This window comes from Empidonax traillii, unplaced genomic scaffold, assembly GCF_003031625.1.
Source record: "Empidonax traillii isolate 1590-97213 ecotype Southwest subspecies unplaced genomic scaffold, ASM303162v1 scaffold412:size659165, whole genome shotgun sequence".
In the NCBI taxonomy this organism is placed as follows: Eukaryota; Metazoa; Chordata; class Aves; order Passeriformes; family Tyrannidae; genus Empidonax; species Empidonax traillii.
This window is the reverse complement of record NW_020955605.1, coordinates 391735-405310: the sequence shown is the minus strand read 5'-3', so window position 1 is coordinate 405310 and position 13576 is coordinate 391735. Positions and strand designations below refer to the sequence as shown.

General features: G+C 36.1%; 1 protein-coding gene across 7 annotated transcripts in view; it reads right to left on the bottom strand.

Annotated features, from left to right (window-relative positions):
- TAFA5 (TAFA chemokine like family member 5) overlaps window positions 1-13576 on the bottom strand; it is a 417543-nt gene that overhangs the window by 77456 nt on the left and 326511 nt on the right. The window lies entirely within an intron of this gene.

The following is a 13576-nucleotide window of genomic DNA, read 5'->3' as shown; positions in this document are numbered from 1 at the left end:
TTATAAACTATAAGCAAGACCATGGTGCATGAGCCTAAATAAAGTAATAAAAAAACCCCACCCACTCAACCAATCAAAAAAAATCCCAAATCCAAAAGACAGCTTAGTTGATGATCACCAATCAATTCCAGATGCCTGAAGTAGTTAATAGAAGACTCATTGTAGTAGGGAGTATGGAAAATTTCTCTCAAGTAGAATACACTATTTTGAAACATACTTCTTAAATGAGAACTATATTTATTACAGACTGATGTTCTCCTTCACATTATTTTTTTCAATGATAATTTCTAGCACTTTTTTCAATGATAATGCAAGTTGTAATGTACGCATTGGAAAAAATATTTCCTTTTTGACTTTCAGATATTATTTCACTGTTGTTGTCCTTGAACTTTGAAGAAAGGTGATTGGTATAACTGATTCCCAAGGTTCAGAAACGTCCTAGGATTCATCACTTTAGAAGTAGATAGACAAACACATTTATCCTAGTGTTCTTCTCTTGCCCTACTAACACTGAATAGGACTACATCTTTTATAATTAAAATACCTCCAACTCACCACAACTATTTCCATCTTCACACTCCTCTCCTAGACTCTCTGTTCTCCTTACCTCATATTTTTTCTCCTTCCATTTTTTTCAACTCCAGCTTTTTGCTTCAACCATTTCCCTCCTCTGCCTGATTCAGTACCTATACAGCATCTACCTATTGAAGAACCCAAAACACTTTGCAGAACTTGCTACGTTTAGCTAGTTTTACCTATGACTGGTAAAAGCTGTTCATTGTTCCCATTTTGCACAGAGGTTAATCATCTTGACCAAGGTCACACAGGAATTCGTTGCAGAGCTGGAAACAAAACCTCTGAATTCTTAGTGGTCACAAGCCTTGGAAACCTTTCTGTGCCACCTTTTCCTTCAGAGAGAGTGCACTTTAATACATATATGCAAAAAAATTAAACAACAATAAAAATGTGCAAAGCAATACTCTTTTAAAAAAATTCATCTGTTACGTTGCAGCAGCAGGAAAGAGGCTATCAGAAAGACAAACCAAATCACAGTACTAGAAGACATTGCAATCATGAACTGTCCTTAGAGCAGCAATTTGACTGTAATAGTGTATAAGCCCCAAACGCCAATCTGTTTTACTATACAACAAGGAAACGTTACAAACCTTGGATAACTTTTACATCAGTCGTTCTGCTTCACTTAAAAAAATGGAGGCAGTGCTAACTCACAAAGAGTTAGTTTGTCTCAATTATTTATAAGGTATCCAGACTGAAGACTATTTAGTTCTAAGAACAGCAATATAGCAATGTCTAGACACCCATTTCATCATGTAGCTCTTGCTGTCAAGATTGAGAGGGATGCTTGAGCTGAGGCTGAGAAATATATGGGGAAAAGTGATCTCCTGTGCTCTACTGGAAAGCTACAAATTGAGACCAGGTGACTAGATCAAAAGTAAAAGACTGAATGACAGGGCAGAGGCTTTTCCTGCACCTCATCCCAACCATGGTTCCACTGAGGGATAAATCTTATTGCAACCCCTGGGTTGAGAAAACACCTTCAATATTCACCTGTATCCCAAAAAAGAATGAAAATCTGGGTTTATCAGAAATGGTGCTGATTGCAGAACATGTATTTAGGAGGTGCAGGATAATACCCAGGAGGTGATCTCCAAATTATGCAGTCATCAGTATCATCCCAAACCAGGACTCCCTAAGGGGCACTCCTGCCAGTTACATGAATGGTCTCTATGAATTTAGCTGAAATAACTGGCAAAAAAAAGTTGTTGGATTAAGCCTAGTGAATATAGGAAGCTACTTAGTAAACCACAGTAGCAAAACTACATAAAAAAAGGAAAAACAAGCTTTTAAACTAATGGATTTAGCAAGGTACCCAGGTATCTCTTCAATTTTAAGAGGTAGCTAATGTTTTGCTGAATCTTCATAAGACTCTGTGAAATAAATACATGCTGACAGCTAAAAAACAATTAAACAAACAAAAGCTGAAGTAGAATCCAGATTCTAAGAGCACTCTCATGAAATTCAACAGCTCTTATGTTCTTTCTTGTTTATGTCTCCAAATAGAATTTCCTCATTATGATGCCCTGAACAATAAATAAATAAATAAACAGTGAAAAAGCACGAGTAAAAGTACCAGAACGTGATACCTAACCTTCTATCGCACAGAAAAAACCCATGTATTTATCTGGTCTCTCTCTTTTCAATTCTTTGAAAACCTTAATACTGTGTGATTCAGTGACATAGTGACAGGTACCTCAGGTTTGTCTACATCCAGATGTTCAAATACTTATATAACAGGAGCATTATCCTAAAACAGAAAGTGTCCTAAAAATCAGTTTCACAGTCAGCTCATGTCTGTTTCAATTTTGCTTTTCAAAGGCCAATTTTCTTCTGTTTATAATTGCTCTCATTTGAGATTGTAATACGTGTCTACATTTATTCTCAACCCTTTAGCCTTTCAATGGCAATTACTACAATTGCTTACATGGAAAAATAATGCAGCAAATATAACACGTTTTTCAACTCCTTATAAAGCAGTCTAACCGAAACAGAAAAAAAACCCCACCTTTATTTAGTATCATTTACTAAACCTCACAGGGTCCCAACAAGCATCCTGACAGGTATAATAAGCGATAAATACAAATAAAACCTACACGTTGAATTTTATTCAGGTACAATACATGTATTTACAGCCTCCTCTAAATGTGTGGGGGTTTTTTCTAACTATATATTAAAATGCCAATTAAGAGTTGGACTCGATGGTCTTTGTGGTTTACCTTCCAACTCAGAATATTCTTTGATTCTGTGAGATTAAATAGGCAAGCTGGCCCACAACTTTGTACCAGGATTTCAGCACTTGTCTGAATATCCACAGATGTACATTTTCAATGATTTGCAATCTGAGAATGATCTAGTGCTACATTGTCTGTGGGTAGTTAGCATTTGCTGTCTAACAAGAGATGCTAATTGAACACCTACCCCTAGAGAAAGCCTTTGTCAGGACTCAGTGTCTTCTGTTTCTGTCCTCTGCTGTTCTGCTCTGCTGTATTCAATTAGTGTGCTGGAAGCAAAGTAAAAATTACTAAAAATCTGATCAGTCATATGCCAGCAAAGAACCCTTCAGAAAACAGGTTTTCATCACATTTCACTTTGCTGCCAGCATACTGAGAGCAGCAAATTTAACTGGAGACAGACAGCCATTTCAGACCTGAAGTAGAGACTCTGAAGACAATACGAAAGAATAGAGACAAGTAGGGTTATAATGGGAAGTAACAGGAAAACAGATAATATAAAAAAAAAAAAAATAAGGCAAGAAAGGAAGGAAAAAGAGGACAAAGCCCAGCTATATGTAGTAGCTACTGAGGCTGATGGATAAGGTCAAAAAGTTGAGTAACTCGTTCAGCAGAGTCAGTAGGGCAATGTCAGTAAGTAAAGGCAAATGACCAGAATGGTTTAGCTGTTTTTTTCCCTTGAGTACATCAGTTTCTCCTGATGATATGAGCAGAGTACTGCAGTGGAGGACCAGATTTACTGTAGTTAAAAGCAGAACCAGATACTCATATGTTATGCAGAGAAGGCTGGGCAGCTGTGGAAGATGGAGAAGGACTTCAAGAACTCCTAGCTATGAAACATGTGAACATATCAAGGTAACCACAGCAAAGCAAGAATTTAAAGGAGGAAGCCACAGTAAGAATTCAACATATTCTAAGTTACAGGGTAGAGAGTTTTCAGTGAAATGGAAAGAAGCTGGAAATAAAAGATTATGAGCCTGGAGTGAAGGAAGGGTGGCAGTAACCTTACAAAAGCAACCTTACAAAAAGTGTCTGAACATAGACTGTACTCATGATATGGGTGACAAAGAATTACTGGACACTTCACCCTGTCTGCAGCTTTGCATGTGATTGCACAGTATCTGATTTTGTACTCATGAAACACATGCCAAAACGATAGCCAAGGATCATGGTCCTTCTTGGGACTCTAGCTGTGGAGATCTCATGTATCTAGACTTACTGGGTACCTTTAGTGAACTCTGCACATAATTAGTCAGGAAAATATAAAAAGAAAGAAAAAGAAAAAAAAAGAAAAATAAAACAAGAAGCACTCTTTATTTGACAATTGCTTTTTCATGGACAAATCAGAGAGACTCAGAATGTGAAACTCCATGTGCTTTAGGATAGAAATACCTTAGTCTTTAATCTTTCGACAGCTATTTCTGGGAATTTTAGTTAATGTTCTCCTTGTGTATTTAAAGGAGAAGCATAGAGCTGAGTGGTTATGCTGTGGCCCTCATGGCTTTCGGTACTTTCCAAGTCCAGTGTCAGCATGTGTACTGCTGCTGTGACATGGTGGTGACATTTTATTGTGCACTGGAAGAGATAATAATTCAGCTGTTCTCAAGTACAATAGGCTTCCTTTGTCGACAACCAGAGCAATGGGAAACTCTGCTCTCCTTTTGTCACATATGTAAGAACAGAACATGCAAGCAAATTGAGTTGAATTGAGCTTGCTGACCAGCACAGAAGCAGACGAACAGCTGCCACTAAGAGAACAATTTAAAGTATTAGAAAAGGAAACTCAGCAATGAAGCTGTACTTATTTCATACCTGAAGTGTTTCCCCCTATTCCACTTGACTAGATGCTGTGTTACAGTAAACTGTATGCTGTTTGGGGTAAGCCTATGACTTTCTGCTTTCATCAAGTATTAAAAATAGGCTATGGCTATGCAGGGGATTTTGATGCAAATCAATTCTACAAGAATGAAGATCAAGAAAGTAATTATAAAATGAGTGAAACAGGTGAAAACAAAGAAGAGGGGAGACATCTGTGTGGTATTACCTTTCACAGTGAAAAATACAATTAATATAACCACTTGGGATTCTTTTGAAACTTGTGTCAGTGCCCTGGGAAATGCCATAGTGAACTATGACGTTGACCTTCAGATAGCTTGGAAATTGGCCCTTCCTTATGTTTTCATTAGCCAATGTTTGACCAACAGAGGAACAAATGTGTTTAAATACAGCAAATATGTTAGTTTATATAATGTGCACTGAATTGATACACTGTCCATTTGAAATCCTGTTACACGGTGGATGTGTTATATCTCAACTGCACAGTCAATCACACATCTTGTCAGACAGCAGTTCGACATCATGACTGTACTGAATATGATTTCTGACTGACAGTTTAGATAATTTTTTAATGGAAGCTTTTCATATACACATAAATATTATTGTTCCTTTTCCCAAAATTATATGAACTGAAACATTTTTCCTAATTTTGTACTTAATTTGGGCAAAAACTTAGTGAAGCTTTCTCTGTATATACATCAGTATTTTGTAAAAATAAAACAAATAATGCCTTATATTTACATAAACCTCCCATTTTTAATTTATTTTTATAATATTGCACATAAAATCATGAGACAGATACCTTCCAAAGACAAATACACAGTACATTTTCAAAAGTCAACTATTGCATGGACATTTTTACCTTGTGTACCTAATGCACAGAGGAACTGATTTTCAAAGATTCATCAGATTCTACTTCATAAAAATTCTTAAGATATTTTATGCATTAAATACAATACAGTTCAGAAGGAGCTCTATATCAGAAATAGTCACTGATTAGAAGGATTAGTCTTTCTTGATCTAACAGGCAACATTTTATTTATTGGAACACATCCAGCAAATTTAAAAACAGCCACAAAAGGTATTGTAAAAACCAATAGTCTCCCTGTCTTCTTCACCAACAGAAAATTTAATTTGAAATTTTCAAATTTATCTATGGAAAATCAGACTAGAAGGATTGGCCATAAGGTGAAAAAGCAGGAGATGGTGCCTCTCTCCCATGGCAGGCAACAGCTCACATGCTATGATCACTGTGTTCGCAAGCAGGAGTTCTGTCCCCTGTCAAAAGCTGCACAGTGTAGGTTGATTGGGCCAAAGGACATAGTAATAGCACAGACAGTATACTGTCACTTATTTTTTTAAACGATGAATTCTGAAAATTAGGTGCCATAAGCACCTGTGTATCTGCAGGAACTGCTCCAATTGTAAAAAATCAGACCACAAGGCACAAAGCAGTTGATCAGGTCAGGTTGATCAGGTCAGAGACAAGGCCACATTTTTTGCATTGCACTCCTTTACAGAAAACAGGACAGCTATAGACTTCAGGGGGAGAAACAATAAGTTAAATTAATCAAATCTGATCTTTGGCTTTATGAAGCCCATAAAGTTTAATTCAGCAATTTCTGTCATAATCTCAATGATTTCTGGTTGAGATATAACAACTTTTAGAAAGACATCCAGTCCTGATTTTCAGAGAACGCTCACATTTCTACAAACTCTTCAGGCAGCTTATACAATTCAATGACAAAGGTAGAATTCAGTTCTATAGATTTTTAGTATTATTTCTATAGGATTACTACTTAACTTTCATAGGAGTATACTTATCTTTCCTTATTAACCTCCAAATGACTCAATGGCCTATTGCCAGCTACAATAAGGTCAGATCAATAACAAAACACTGGATGTTCCTAAAGGTTAATCATTTAACTTTTTTTTTTGGTTGTTGTTTTTGGTTGGTTGGTTGGTTGGTTAGTTGATTGGTTGGTTTTTTTGTATGTTGAAAAGTTTCTTAAGTGAAATAAAACAAACTAAGCATGAACACTGGACACACACAGGAGTTCAAAATCCCACAAATTTAACCTGGCCCAGTGACTGTAACCTTAACCTGCTGATGGAAGCAGGTTAGAATACTCCATCTGCAGGAATGTAATTGTTTTCTTTTAAAAGCAAATGTGTGCAAAGAGCTTTCTTAACCAACTCTTGCTTTTTAAGAGCATCAGGGAAGCCTTACTGGAAATATCTACATTGTGTAACAACACAAACAGTACATGTTCACAGTCCTGACTCAGGCAAAACCAGCAATGGGTTTCTTGAGGGTTCCTCTGAACAAAGCACTGATTGCCTGAGTCTGCAGCTTGGAAATAGCCCCTTGCAGATTAAGAAACAACAACTGCTAATTCTCTATGCTTCTCTTAAGTACAATACTGAACTATTTAAGTGTCCATTTAGACCCAACATTTTAAACATATTAAAAAAAAAAAATATCTTTAAGAGGCCTTCCCAGGGAAACTCTACAAATTTTCTACACTTTCACATAGCAAAATGGCCCTTTATATTATCCCTGGATGCATAATTATGTAATTAAGCATGTATATATGTATTTATGCATTTACTGTATTAGAAATAAAAGTTGCTATTAACACTTCAGTGCAATAGTTTACTCTTGTCAGCAGGATACTGTTTAACCACTGTAGTTGTATGTGAATAACAGAAATAATTTGTATGAAATTGGAGAATAATGTGCACACTTTCTTCTGTTGTACTGAAAAAACTTTCATAATTTCATATGCATAGAGCCTATTTACATATTTATTAATTCCTCTGTTCAAGAACAGAAATACGTATATATTAGTAAACACAAGATGATTCAGATATCTTATGCCATAACGACATAACATATAAGCATATCGTGTATCCTAAAATAATCTGCAAATTCCTAAATTTTAGCTAGCCAAAAGCTAGATATCAAAAGGTAGAAATTTTTAGCTGCATGTTACAAAAATTTATAAATTCATCAACTTAGAAATATGCACCAAATATTCAAGATGGAGGAGAATAATTTCATGAAAACAGACATACAGTCTGATAGTACAGACTGGTAATTTCTACCAGGTGGACTAGCAGGCACTTTAGCTTGCTGAAAGTTAATGCCTCAGACAGAGCATGCATGACAGAGGCATAACACACATACACATACAAATTTGTCAGAAAATTCTTCAGCAGTTTTCCTGTGATATATTTTTTTTCCTTTTTTACAAATTTGTAGTGGACTCTACAGCCTCAGTGTCCTGTTTATTATGTGTATGGTCTTGATTACTTGAATCTGTGCAACTCATTCAAAAACAGACAACAAAATGCCAAAGACTTTCTTTCACTTCCAGTCCTGCTCAAGTTTTCTTTGAGGCACTGCTCATCTGAATCATTGCCTGTTTCTTGCTTACAAAACATTCATATTCAAAGCATCATTAGCACAATAGCAATTAACAAAGAGCCTTTTATGCCAACATGCTACAACTTCATCTCACACACCCTTTACAGGAAAAAGGTCTTTTTTCTTCTTTCCAATATCACTGAAGCACTCATGTCATGTGAAAAGAATGCTTCCTTTCAGTGCAGAGGGGACACGACTGTGCCTTATGTGAATCTACTCTACGTACAAGGGGAGGACTAGGTGACCTAAAAGATCTTTCTCATCTCTAACCTCTATGAAAGTTCACAGTATCGGGAATTGCATATTAACAAGCAGATGCAGGATTTTGTGTGGAAACAGCACAGTGCTTCCACAAGATTTTTTTTTTAACTTAATTTTTATCTGCTATAAAGGATTGGATAAAATACTTTTAGGTTTTCCACAAGTATAATCGACAAAACCCAGAAAGGACAGTGATTAGCCTTGAGTCATTCACAGCAGGCATTCCCAAAATATTGCTAACATCGAGCAGTAAGTTAGAAGTAGGGAGGATTTGCAGCTAGAAATTGGTGGATTTTGTTGCCAGTATTACATTATGTTGCCACACCAGCACTAAGACAAGCATTGAGGTTTCCCATGAAGTAAGACTGTTTCTTTATAGCATGCTGTAGATGCGATGATCATATTAATTAGAGAGGAACAAGAGAAAGTGGAAATGTTTTATACTTCCTCCTAAAAATAATAATTTATAGGCAATTCCACAAGGAAAAAAAGTGAGTAGCACAGGGTTGGTAAAAAAAAGCCAGAACAAAAATGCACTTGCAATAATGGCATATATGCAATATCAAAGCATTTTACAGTAATATAAAGATAGATATGAGAATCTAATTGCCCCAAAAACATCTTCAATATCTGACAGTCACAATATTTCGAAATACCTGAACTACACAGCCCTGATACATGTTAATAAACTTGATCATTCAGTAACAACTGTAACATTGTCTAGAATGTTTTACTCTGAGTTCCCACTAACAACACACACTGGTAAAACAAGAAACAAAAAAGAAACGACCCCTCAAAGGCTCTTGTGTGCCTTTATTTCACACTGAATAAGCAGGCACAGTACAGCCTGCTGCTAAGCTTTTCCTTACCAGTTGGTCAAAACATGGATAGACTCTTGGTTACAGCTCCTAATGTGCTGATCAACTGACCCAGAATAACAAAGGCTAAGGGTAAGCAACACAGAAATTATTATACAGGATCAGACCTGAATCAGTCTAGTCTAACATCCTCTCTCTGTGAGTAGCCAGAGGGATGTGTAAGAACCCAGCACCAGCCACCGCCTCTGTTCCTGTATGTTTTAGCAAGAACTGTTCCAAGAAGAAATAATATGCTCAGATTTGTTTCTCCACATTTTCTCAGTTACTGATTTACAAGCTGTTGATTGAGGGGCAAAGGGTGCAAATTCTATATCTCTGAGGAACAATTAGTTCTGTTCTTGATTCCCTGAGGTGTACCGTAAGCCATAATACCATAAATTAACCCAAGGAGAGTTTGCCATAATAGAAAAAATGTTCATACATTTGTGTTTAAAAGTGTCTCTCTTTTTTTTATTTTTTTTTCTTTTTAAAAGATTTTTCATTGCCAATTTGTGGGAAAAAAAAATATAATTTTTTCCATTATAATACAGAATGCATTGCATATGCATCACACATTAATCACAGAAGAAATTAAGGACAGAGAAAAACAAATATGATAAATCACATATCCTTTTGCAGAGACATAATACAGCATCAGGCCTGTATACCTCATTAACTACTGTGTTTGCTATTAACACTTCACAAAAATGTGTGAACATACAGTTGCATCATAAGGCTGTTAAAAAAGAAAACTGCCTTTAATTTTTCCTGCTTCACCTTCCTGTATATATCAGATGCAAATCATCCATACTATATACCTTTCCTTGCTTAAAATACAAAAACTTCTGTTATGATAGAATACGAAAGGTCTTCTATTCACAGACAATACTGCCTGTATGAGAAGGGGTATGTCATACTTATATCACGTTATTTCCCCACCACACTGATATGAAATCTTTCATGAATACGCTTGAGTTCCTAATATACTTTCTGTTCCATTCAGCTTCTTACACAGCACTCAGCTGTGCTGGACCCAAGTGCCTTTTGTAGAGCAACGTGACTCTCATTTATCATGTGCACTCTCACTCCTCAGGGCAAGAAGTACATGCAGTGAATGTTTTGTTTAACATTTTGTTGCTGCTCTTTTTCTTAATGCACATATAGATATATATATAACTTAAGGAAAGCAAGTCAGTGAAAAAAATCCTGCACTTAGAGTGGAAGGTGCTGAGTCTTATCCTTAGTTCTTTGAAAAATTTATTTCAGTCAAAGTTAGGCCATTGACTGCTTTCCTTAGCTCAACCATACACCAAATGACGCTGCTGAATACACTCTCATTCCTGCTCTCTCTTATAAATAAATACATGTTTAATTATATTAACTTCAAGACACTTCTACAGACATCTATCCTCTCTTCCATAGCTCTCAAAATAACTCTCAAATTAAAAAATCACATTCATCTCCTGAAATTCCTAAATATACAACATGTTTCAGGCATCATTGCTTCAGGAGAAAGATCATGACTGCTCTCATCAGGCTCTCTGGCACCCACCCTTAATACTGACAATTTTTAACATAAACACACATTTATTCTAATAAAGCAAAGTGTTAAGACTTGGAACATGAAAACAGAGTATTAAAAAAAATTCTGAATGTTTACATCCACCTTTGTACTGACTTACTGCAGTATCTTATACACTTGGGGTGCTAGTGGTCCATCTTATTATTTAATGGAGAGGAACTGCCTTAAGGAACTCTGGTTTTTTTTCTGATTCTGTCAATGAAAAAAAAAACAGAACAAGCAAAGAAAAAACAAACAACCCCCCAATTATAAAAACAAGAAATTGTTTCTCCTCAGCAGACTCCCTGATAATCTCCTTCATACTCTTTTTTATGGTCTTTCACTTTTGTTGCTATAGTTTCATATATTTTTTTCTGCAGATCATGCATAGATCACAACAAATATTCACACATTCAAGTACATGACCAGTATATTTATCCTAAAAGATGTATAGCCTCTACCTTGTCCCAATAGCTTCATGGGACAATACACATTAAATGAATGTCAAGGTAGCAATTCTGGCATTTGCAACATCTCCTAAGCCAGCACCCCTTTCTTCCCTTTCTGTGAATGTGAGAATCTCGTGTTCCCCCAGCTGTTTGTGAAACTGGAGACTGGAACTGAGAAACTCCTCTAGATGCTATGACTGTGCTGGCTGTGTCACTAAGTTTCTTTAAGTTATGGTATAAAATGTAAATATGACAACATTTTCTAGTGATGAAGGCATTGGAAAACAAGTCTGCTTGTTTATCTTGCAGTGGAGTATGTTTCAAAGATACATTTCACTGGAAGATTTTTTCAAACACTTCAGGATTCATGCTTCAGCCCAAGACAGTAAAACTAGCTGCAGCCTTAACTCAGACAGTAAACTAAGTAAGTGACCTGTCATTATAAAAATGATTCATTAAAACAGTGGACCAGGAGTAACCTTGAAAAGGGATTTTGAAACATGATTGTTAAGATCATGTAAAGAGAAATGTCTGAATATAGCAGTGGATAAAAATAAAACCTGGTTATGAAAAAATTCACATTTTTACTGTCTGATTTAACATCAAAGGTTTAGCAGAAATGCAATTCTCAATGACTATCCCTCAGTAAGAATCACTGAAACTTAATTTCAAACTTCCCAGCAAGAAGTTTTAAGATCCCTGCTTTTTTATTCCTCATGATTTCTTTTAGCAAGCTACTAGAACAAGATGCAACTTAAATGGCTATTATTACCAATAAAAAGAGTATTTATGCCTTTTTTTCAACTGGTATAAACCAGAGTAGTTCCACTGAACAAAAGAAATCCATTTACTTTAATGCTAAATCCAGAATTGTTTATGTTTATTAAGTATAGAGATTTTTTCATTCACTAAGATTTCATGTTTATACATACATGTGAACATACCTTACAACTAAAAAAAATTATAGTTATTCTCAGAATCTAGAAAATCCAAAATCTGTGTTACTTGAGAGAAAACGTAAGCCTCTAGTTCTCACCTTAGCTGCAACAGTTGTTCCTAATACAGCAAAGCAGAAATCAATTGCACACAAAACTGTGTAAATTATCTCAATCATTAAAATGTGTAACCTTAACTAAGTTAAGAAGCAAAAACAAAAAAAACCCAAACAAAACAAAGAAACTTTTATATATGGAAATATAAAAGCAACATAAGTTAAGAAAAAAATATGAAACTGGAAAACACAAGAGCTGTTAATTTATTTTATGGATGACAGACTGTAAGACCAGCAAGATTCATTGTAATTCTATATTCTGACCTCCTCTACAATGTTACCCAGAGGAATTCTCTGCATTTATCACTTTACCCACCACAGCTAGCAGTATCTGTCACAGAGCGAGAGGGCTGTTTTGGAAAACAAACAGAAAATCCTGAGTTGGAAATTTTCAAACCACAACTTCAGTGACATATCCCAAAGGACAATGGCAATTTCTCGTAGAAAAATCTTGTGCTTCTTTGCATTTTTTAAAGTCAAAGTCACAACACTGGAGCCTCAAACTCTGCACAGCAGAGTTGGGGCTAGAAGAGGCCTCAGGAGGTTTCTAGTTCTCTTAACTCTTAATCAATGTCTTGTTCAGCACAAACTGAAGCTTCATACAGTAAAGCATGTAACTTTCATCATCACCAAGACTGTTCTCTGAACTTTTTTTCAATTTTTCAACATCTTTCTTGAATTGTGAACCGAAGAACTGGGTATACTAGTATATTAAAATCTGCCCTATGTCCCAAATGTGTAACAATGGGTTTTCCCATATTCACCCAAGCTTTTTCAAGCTTTTATCTGTAAGATATTCACCTTTATGAGCATTGTCCATCTTCCAAATGTTTTATTTCAGTGCATGTACCAGATCTGCATGAGCTGGATTTAATTTTCTTCATAGGAACTGGCATGGTGCTGTACTTTAGGCTTGTTACAAGAATAGTGTGGGTGACACATTAGTGATTTAGCTACTGCTGGCCAGCGCTTGCACAGCATCAAGGCTTCCTCTGCTTTTCACTCTGTCCTTCCACAGTGGGCAGGCTGAGGATGGGCAAGAGGTGTGAGGTGACACAGCAAGGACAGCTGATCCAAACTGAACAAAAGGATATTGCATGTTATATAATGTCACCCTCATCAACAAAAAACAGGGAGTAGTTTTTCCAAGGCAGACATGCTGGTTAGGCATTGGTCTGCTCGTGGGAGGTGGTGAACAAATGCCTTTGTTTTGTTCCCTCCTCCTCTTTCCATCACTTAATAAACTGTCTTTATCTTGACTCCCAAGTTTTTCTTACTTTTGCTCTTCTGTCCCCTATCCTGTTACAGAGGCTGAGGGGTG